Genomic DNA, 10,739 nt, shown 5'->3' on the forward strand with positions numbered 1-10,739 from the left:
CCATTGAAATGGAAACTATTAAGATATCTTTCATGTGAAACAAGGCAAAAAAAAAAAAAAAAATCATGTAAGCCACTCAGGAGAGAAAAGATAGTTCTTCAGAGTAGCTACATGGTCTGCATATTCTGGTATACTCTACCAAATTTATAATAGAGCATCAATAACGTCATGAAAAGTTGTGTAAAATATTGTGCTCATTTGTGCTTAGTTATTCTAGAAAAGTAGTAAACTAAAACCATCTTCTAGTTTCCAGTATTTGTAAGTTTGCAAAGTTCTGGTAGCTCTACAAAATAGAAACCAGTTGTCTTCTTTGGACCTTATGATTGTTTCTTTATAATAAGATCAAAATTGTACTCGTTGCATTTCAAAAATTAGGTCTTTCATGTTTTGAGGAACTTTGTGACTTCCTCACTTCTCTATGGAAGTGATAAAATTTACAATTGACAGCTATATCTTATTTCCTTTCAATATTAAAAAGGAAAACTCTTTGCAGGTTAAAACAATCTTTTTCATATACATCATAGACATGCTTCCAGCATGAAACTTGAATCCTTAATCTTGATAATTACATACATTTTCTTTTTCTTTGTTCACAGAGAAACACCATCGGACTCTGATCTTGATTTACTGGAGAGGTAGCTCAGTGGTGTGATGATTTCTTCTTTCAGGAGTATCCATTTGAAAGGGATCAGTAAAGCCAAAACAAATCAATGACACTCTAGTGTTAGAGATACACACACACACACACACACACACACACACACACACAAGGTTAAGGCTTCTCCTTGGAGAAAAACAAAAAGAAATCTATTCGAAAGACAGAGGTGGGGTAATTTAATCATTGAAATGTGTTCCATATAGTGTTCACACTTTTACTGCTCTTTGCTCATTAACTGAAAATAAAAATAGAATACTGTTGTGTTTCTTCCCAGAAGGGAAACAACCTTTAAAAACTATGTACAATACAGCTCATATGACACTAGGAAAAAACAGAACATTTAAATAATTCAATTCTCCTCACCAAACTTTACAGAGAAGCTGACTCACATGGGCTCTACCATCTGTCTGGGCAAACTTATAGATCTGGTCGAAAAATACAAATAAACAGACATTAGCACACTCATCCACCTGTAAACCATTTACTAACTTTGTCTATTTTATTTTTAAAGCAGAGATGCTCTTATGGCAGTATTTTGAAGCAAAAATGTGAGGAACGACAATCATATTGTTCACTTAAATCATACAATCCAACTGGCAACAGCCTATTTTTGTTTGTATAGCAGATTATTTATTCAGGTGTTTGTTTTTACTCACTGAGCAGATTTTTTAAAAATTGTGAGTAAATATGAAACATTACTTGTTTGAAAAACCATTTAAAACTGAAGTACATTTTTAGTGATACCTATTTGTTTTAATGGAAAAGAATTTGTCTCTAATTAAAAATTAGACATCTTTAATTGAAAAATTCAAATCAATTTTTATAAATCAATATTACAAACATTTTAACACTAATGTGCATAGTCAGCAAGATGCAAACTGTGATAAGGGGAAATTGACTCTGTTGGGCAAATAACACAATGGTTATGTTTTCTTACACCTGAATTTGGTATGGGATCCTTTGCAAATTTCTCCTTGATATGAATAGTCTTGTACAAAGGAATTTGAGACTGACTAAATTGTATAACCTAAGGGCATCTAAGTTTAATGCCATCTCTTCCACTTAAAGTGTTTAAAGATATGCATGGTTCACCCAGTTTAATGATCTGGGACAATGGGAATGGACATTTATTGGTTTGTGACTTTGTGTGGATAAGACATTCATGAGTACAGGAGGACATGAGTCAAGTACCACCACTCTCCTTACTAAAAGTTATTATGTACAAACAGAGTAAATATAGAAATGTATTTTAATAAGCTGTGTTTTTGTCCTGCATCCACTTCAAAAGGTGAAAGCAGAGCAGAATAATTTCCTAGCAGTACATCTTAACCAAGAATTATTGATATTGTCTGCTTTAAAACATTTTTAAATGGTTTGCTTTCAATACACCAATGAATCTGATATTGCAGCCTCGACACTGTGAAAGAAATATGGATTAGGAAATAATCATCGAATTGCTTTTTTATTACTCTTGAAAAAAAAAATCCTGACATCAATCAGAAATAGCTTTGAGGTAAAAGAAGTGATGTGTGTAGTAATGCAATACTGTAGTTTAATTTTGTTTACCATTCAAAAATAAAACTGGAAGCAATGTAGGAACTAAAATGGAACTATGCTGGGATCACAGAATTTCAATGTGTTAAATGCTTCTGAAAGCAAGTTTCTCTTTTTTTTTTTTGCTGGTATTGCTCAAATTATACTTAATTTTTTTTCCAAATTGGAATAAGAAAATACAACTGTGACAAAAAAAAAAAAGAACTCAAAATTTTTGTACATTTAATAAATTCTTTTATCTTCATAATGAATTAATTTAGCCTAATAGCTTAAATGTTTATTTCATACTCTTTGAAAGAGTAGAAGAATTTTCCCTTTCTTTGTTTTACAGAACATTTTAGCAACAGCATATGATAAAAATTGATTTTAAAGATCCTGATGGTGGAATGAGACAGACATTATTACCTATGTACATGTATGATTACACTAATGGTATGAATCTACATTGTGTACAACCATAGAAACAAAATGATGTACCCCATTTGTGTACAATGAATCAAAATGCAGTCTATAAAAAATTAAAAACTAAATAAAAATAATAATAAAAAGGAAAAAAAATGATCTTGAAAAGGAAGCATATTCTTAGCATGCTGTTCTCTAACTAACCTGTGATATTTATTTCTTTACCACTCTCATCCAGCTTCTATTTTAATGTCAACGTCCAAACTAACACATAACAAAAAAAAAAAAATTACATGCAGTATTTATTTGATATATTAGAAAATACTAAAAAGCTTATTCCATATGGTATGTTTAGTTTGTTGCTTAAAAGTTCAAGTTCAGGAGTCAGGTCCACCATTTATATCTGTATAATGAGCTTGTGAAAATTAGTTAACTTCTCTATCTTAATTTAGTCATTTTTCATCTTTATTAAAGGACTATTACAGGACCTGCAAAAAAAAAAGATTGATATTTTGTGATTTTTAAATCAAACATATGAAATCACATACATGCAATATATATATATATATATATGCATGAGTGTATTAACAATACTTAAGTATGATATGAGGAAATCCCATAGCTATTATTTATTATTGTAAAGAAAAAATAATCAATAACAACAACAAAAATCTCTACTCTCTCAAACACAAGATAATATATTGGATATTCACAACTTAATTATGAGTTCATTTGGGTGCTTGTACCAATATTTTCAGTAATGTTTCTGATTTAATAAAATTAAAGCCATTAAGAATTGAAGTCTTTCCACAAAGAACTTTAGAAAACTTAGTTCATAAGGGACTCAAGAAATGAAGAGCACTGCTTTTCATAATAATGTAAAATGTTAATTATATTGTGATAAAGGGGTCTGAAAAATTATAAAACAATTAGGAAAACATTTATTTTCTTCTTTAGTGATTTAGATTGTGTGAGTTTGCCAATTAATACTTATCCATGGGTAATAAACACACAAAAAATTTCAAAATTTATCTTCAATGTAATCTAAAATAAATAGACCTCATGTGGATATAAATCAATGTGGTCTTTCTTAAGTACAAATATATTGGTCCTATAATGCTAACTCCGAAGGACTATTTTAAAGGTATGTGTACACCAAATTAATTTACTCTATATTCTAAATAATCTGAATTATTTTATAATAAATAGCTTTTAAAGAATTATACATTGATGTCATACTATGAAATACATTATTGCCAATTTAAACAATGAAGTGGAATTAATACATACCTACTTGAAGATATTTTTAAGCTTCTTTTTAGAGACTAAATGAAATTTTCAAGAGAGTATAATTGTGATACCCTAATTATGTGAAAACTTACATATTCCATATCTCTAAAAGGTATTTCAGTGGTATGCAATATGTCCAAAGATTCAGAAGAAAGCTCTTAGGACTTCTTACATGGTACCAATGATAGCTCAATCCTCTGGGGAAAGAACTGAGGATGGTTTTATTAATGAGCTTAAATGTTATAATAAAATAAGTCCACTACCACTGACTGTGGAATATTTTAGTCAGAAATTTTCCTTTTGATTTGTTCATAGAAAAGCTCTTAAAACCTGAAAAAAAAACTTGTTAAGTACCAGAAGTTGATAATCTCTCACAAGAGAAAAAGGAGCCTAGAAATCTGTTCATTTAATGTTCTAATGTGACCAGGTAAAGCTAGTATTTTAGTCAGCTTTTTTGCTAATGTGACTAAAATACCTAACAGGATCAGTTTAAAGGATGAAAAATTTATTTAGGGCTCATGGTTTCAGAGGTTTCAGTCCATAGATGACGGACTCCATTCCTGAGGGTTCCAGGTGAGGAAGAACATCATGATGGAAGAGTGTGGTGGAGGAAAGCACCACTCTAGAGAGCAGAGATACCACTTATAAAACACATACTCCAAAGGCATACCTGTAATGACCCATCTCCTCCAGTCACATCATACCCACCTTCAGTTACCGCTCATTTAATCCCTTTCAAGGGTGAATTCACTGACTGAAACCCAATCATTTCATCTCTAAACCTTCTTTCAGCTTTTTGGGGAAAGGTAAAATCTAAACCTTAAGGGCAAAACTGGAACTATAATTAGAAGGGTCATTTAAGATCTCCAGCTGAAAAAATGAATTACGAAATACACAAGGACCTTTAGATATTAGGTAAAAACAATAGCAATATTACAAATCTGGAGATAATCTCATTGACACACATGGAATTTTGGAAAGTAGTAAAGTGTTAAGTTTTTTGTGAAACATATTGCATGTGGTTAGATTGTGCAAATCTTCTGAGCACCTTTTAAAGAAAACCTGCATTAATGATGCACCATTTAGTGTACTACTTCCTTAAGTCAAGGTATTGTTTCCATGAATGCAACTTTGTGTAGAAACCATGTCTGTGTACTTCACTTCTAATGAGGTTATACTGGATATTGAAGTAGGGTTTTATTTGAGAACTTGGAGCTAAATTAGGACTGTATATTTTCCATACTGTGATTCAGTGTTAGATTTCCTAGGTTATAATCTGAATTTATGTTTCTACCTGTGAGTGATGGCTGAGTTCCTTTCTGAAAGATCTAAGGCAGAATGTTCACTTGCTTATTCAGGTTGTCAGGCAAGGTCCCCACCTCCTTGCTTGTTGCTGGCTGGGGGCCACTCCCAATCTCTAGAGGTTGCCAGATTCCTCAGGTCATCCCTTTCCTCCATCTCGAAAGTTAAGGAAAGCAGTCCAAATCCTTCAAATCTTTTGACTCTTCTCCAGTAGCTGTGTTTTTCTTTCATTCTGGCTTCTTCCATTTTTAAGATCCCCTTTGATTAGGTATAGGATTAATAGGATTTGTGTGATATCAAATATAATATCCCTAGTTTAAATTTCATAAATTTAGTTATTTTTTCCATGTAGTGTAGCAAACAAAGAAGTCTCACCAATGACATTTCTGGGAGCAGGAGGCAATTATAGAAAGGCAGTATGTGACCTGTTTTTAGGAACACTCAATTATTCCTTAAGAATTCAGATTCAACACTTGGTAAATATGAAAAATAACATAGCGAACTTTCAGATAGTGGTGATCTTGCTTTTGTTTCGAGTGTCAACTGATTTGAGAAATGGCAATGGGGATATTCACAATTAACTTCAATTTATTCATCGTTTTCAAATCTGCCCCAACTTTTCTCAAAAGTCTTGAAGAAAGTGATTAATTTTAAACTAAAATAATATTCTGATAAATGCTAGAGGTAAAAAATTTGAGGGAAGAGAAAAGTGGAAGGTAATATGCATCTTAGTTTTGCACTTGGTTGCAACCACTAACATCAGAAAGTTGTCCTGTCTTAGCAACAAATGCATGTGTTTTCTTCTGAATGTTTTACTCTTCATTTTTGTTTCTTAGTATCTGTGTTATTCACATTTTCATAGGACTTAAATATGGCCAACTCTTTTTTTTTTTTTTTTTATGCTCCAGGAGTAACATTTAAAATATTCCTCATATGAAGAATGGAAAACCAGTAAATATACACAATCCAGTAAAGTAACTCACTAATCACCACTTGATGGCAATAAAGAGAGATAATAATTAGTTTAGAGAATCAATTTTCATGATTCTCTAATGTATAAAAAGAAATTTCTATGCATGCAGGTATAATAAAATATAATAAAAACCCTATGTGTTGAAAATTATAACTATCAATTTTCACAGAGACTTGATTGAGTCTAAAATTTAAGTAATTATGCCCTTTCACAAACAGTAAACTTAATCAACAGTGTTCTAACTGCTGTGTTCCACTAAATGCCAAGGTAAAATCTACAAACTCCCAAGTAAAATCTAAAGTACTAAAATCAAAGTAAATCCAGAATTAAAGTACCACAGGATTTAGTCTATAGTTTCTCTAGATTAAAAACTCATGAACATTGGCAATATGTCATGTGGTAGTGTTTATCGAATATTTTATTATTGCCATAGCAGCCTACCAGTCTATTTTTTAATGAAGAAATGAAGGAAAAACACATGGAATTTATGCTTATATGTCATTTGCAAGTTAAAATGGATGAGAAGAGAATAATTTTGGGAACTCACTCAAAGTTTCCCTAAGCTTTGTTGTTATTGCTTACAGAAATGCAGTTGTACAGTCTAAGATATGATAATTTCGCATGAGCCAAGATGTCCAAAAGAGGTGTCAGACAATTGAAAGCAGAAGTGGAGTTTAAAAATTAGATACATAAGAAAAGCCATTAAGCAGATGTCACTCAACCTCTTTTCCCACCCATTCATTTTACATAAGCTCATAGGCACAGAATTCAAGAACAGAGTGACTCTGATGACAGGGATGGAGGTCATTCATAAACTCAATAAAACGAACTTTTTCTTGCCAAGGCAAATGCTGCTAGAGTCACTGATGTGTGTGGTGAACATATCCAGAACAAAGACCAATGTGAAACACAATAGGGAATCTGTTAGGGTAGCTGGCACAAATATCCAAACAGGCACAACATCTCTGAGTTCATGCAAAGGTTTATTGATAGAGGAAGTCTGCCAGGCTGCCCTTCTGCAAGACAGCAGCCTGGTGGAAAAAATAAAAAACAAAAAAAATTCTTACACTATGTCACCAGGTAGAACGGAGTAGTTAAAAATAACCCATTTGGTCCTGTGATTGTTACTTGATGCCTTTGTGGTTTCCCCAGTTAAGGATTCTTTGGGGGTGGGCCTAGTGGGAAAATCATGCCTGGGTGGGCAGGGTGCTGATTTTCAGAATGGGGTTTATTTTGGCCTAGCAACCTAACAAATCAATTTGTAGCATATAAGCCAGAAACGAGGTTGAACATTGTTTATATTAGAAAACTTTCATCATGGAAGGGCAGTACGTTTTTTCCAACAGCAATTGACGCTTTGCCTGGATATGCATTTACCTTTTATACTAGTTACACGTCTTTACACACTATTGTTTCTAGTTGCAGAGCTGGATTTGCATAAATGAAGGTCGAGATAGAGTTTATGGTTATGAATTTATCTGAGTTATCTGTACCCTAACCGAGCTGATTGGACTGCCTGAAGGAACACTGACCTTGAAGATTAGTTTTGGCTACAAAATGAAGGTGGTGATATAAAACAGGGTTGAACCAATGGTTTATGCTCAGCATCATTGACCTGTATTCACTGTTTTCTCTACCAAAGCCAGGATCACAGGACCAGGAGTCAAAGAGTGGAATGACGTGGCTCCTGTGACAATTATGCCCCATGATGCACCCATAAAATGTTACTTCCCACATGTCCCAGTTGGACACCTCATGTCAATCAATGTGTAAAAAAAAGTAAAAAAAGAAAGGAAATTACTACAATGGGAGAGATAAATTAAGTCTGAAATTATACTTCTACTACAAGTCTTTGGAATGCATAGTCTTCTCTGGGCTGTTTTTCATATTCCTCCATTGTAATTTCAATGGAAACTACCCTGACAAGCAATGTTCCTAGTAACTAATACCTATGAGGAAAGAATATTGAAAGTCACCCCTATTAGAGAAGGAATCAAGACCAATTGAGGGGGCGGCCCTCAGAAAAAAGGAGAATAAAGGAAGAGTCAATTATAATTGAAGTATCATAAAAGTATGATCATGTGACCAGTTGAAAAAAAATGAGGATTCTAATAATAAGTATCACTGACATATTTTTAAATGGACATACTCATAAATATATTAGTTTTTTGTTTTCCTTTGTGTTTTCTTTTTACCAATACCCTTCTTAGCTAACATTAGATCAAGTTTTATGTACATTTGAGTAATTCAAAGGAAATCAGTGGGACCCAACTATAGGCAAAATAAGCATCTCCTTAAAAGACCTAAATTGATCTATAGGACTTTATTTCATCTTTTGTTAAAATTATTATTGTATTTTGGTTTTATTAAATATAGTTATATCATGAAAAGATTCATTCAGATTACAGCAGTGATGATAGCTTCTGAGGAAATGATCATGTGGGTTTGACATGGTATGAAGATGCGGTTTTACAAGATTAAGTTGTTAACATATACTTATGATGCTAAAAATATACTTTGAGTTTGTATTCCGTTATTTTCCTCTTTAGTATAATACATTGGTATGCTAATTAAATTGTCTCATAATTATTACATTAGTATTTCTTTAAGTTTCGGGTTGTTTACTCTTGGACTTCCTTTAAAAACTTAATTTTTCACTAAAATGGCTATCTATACCTATATGTCTTATCTATATTTGGATTATATAAATTTTAAAAAATAGTCCTAAAAACAAGCATTATTATATCAATTTTTTTCTTGGATTAAATATAATTTTAAAATTAATATAACCCAAATTTTGTACATAATCATAATTTTCTTCACACATATACTAATATTGGAAGCTAACATATTATTTCACAATTGCTTACATGCTATTTTGTATTGTCTAATGCACATCTCATCAATAATGAAACAAAATTTACATTGATTTCTCTGACTTACTATATTAGTAAATGTTTATAATTAGAAACTAAGAAGTGAGTCATTTCACCCTACTAATATTTTGTTTTATTTAACAATATAAAATAACAGTTTCTAAGGATATAACTGGTACTAATCAGCTACATATCTTTAATCATTTTTCCCTAGCACTTTATCAAGACCTTTTTTTGATATTTCATATTTTACTAAACTGTTTAGAAAATTTCAAAACTCCAATTATTAAAGTAATCACTATTTTAAGCAGATTTTCAAGAAGTTATTAAGGTTTACAAGTATAATATGAAATTACTTTTGAAATAAATGCATATTTTAGTATTAAATATAATTTTATATATAATGTAATTTTTGACACATTTTTGTAAATATTCTCTGAAAAATTCAAATAAAATTTTATCTACACCAAATGATTTATATTGGACACAATTTCAATCTTTAATTGAGAACTTTTAGGCTCATCTCACATTCTGAACGTTAAATAATTATAATGTTCTTCTTTAGTTCTTTCTGAATATACATAGATATGCCATACACATATATATACATACACACATATCTATTTAAATTTATAGCTAAAAATATAACATAAGAATTTTCTCTCATGTAACACGTTTGAGTACATACCTGTACTCAGTGCCCTTGAGTTATAGAGAATGATGTAATCAAGTCATTAGTTACATATTAGTTCTCATGGAATTGCTTCCATGGTTTACAAGGATAAAGCAGGAATTCAAGCCCTAATCCCAGGAATATATTACTTTGCTCCACATGTCTTTCTTGTCTTATGATTATCTACCAGGTAACAGAGTACATATGCATTGACGATCTTATTCTTGTTCCTAAAATTATGTGTCCAACACTGAACCATTTCCTTTTGGGGAAAGAAGAGGGAAATTCCAGATTGATGATAAGTGAAACAAGATCCAAATACAGAAAATGGATTTCAACAACTCAGATGAAGAGATCAAATCCTAGATAAATTAAATTTTGTTAAAATGATACATAGTCTAAATGACTATTGATGTTATTAATCTTCCCTCATTCCATGGTACCTGTTATGGTTTAGATGAGGTGTCCCCAAAAGCTCACCTGTGAGACAAGGCTAGAAGGTTCAGCAGAGAAATGAGTGTTATAAGAGTCTTAACCCCATCAGTAATACTGATTGGTAACTGAAGTGATAGGGTGTAAGTGGAGGAAGTGGGAATTGGGAAGTGGCTATGGGGTACATACTCTGTAACTCAAGAGTGGAGTCTCTCTCCTTTGCTTCCTGATCATTGTGATGTGAGCTGATTCCCTCTGCCACCCTCTGTTGCCATGATCTTCAGCCTTACCTCAATCCTGATGAATGGAGCCAGACTTCTAGGACTAAGAGCTCTGAAATAAACCTTTCCTCCTCTATAATTGTGCTGGTCAGATCCTTTTGTCACAGCAGTGAAATAGCTGGACTAAAACAGTACCATTTCATTACCTGCATTCAATATATTAAATTCTCTAAGAAGTATTACAAGTATGCTTTTGATGCTGTCTTAACATTAAACCCAATTTTATGCAACTTTTTAAATTATAATGATATATAAGAAAGTCTAAGAAAATTATATTTTAGATGAGTAGTTACCTATG

This window comes from Sciurus vulgaris (assembly GCF_902686455.1).
Source record: "Sciurus vulgaris genome assembly, chromosome: 6".
Taxonomy (NCBI): Eukaryota; Metazoa; Chordata; class Mammalia; order Rodentia; family Sciuridae; genus Sciurus; species Sciurus vulgaris.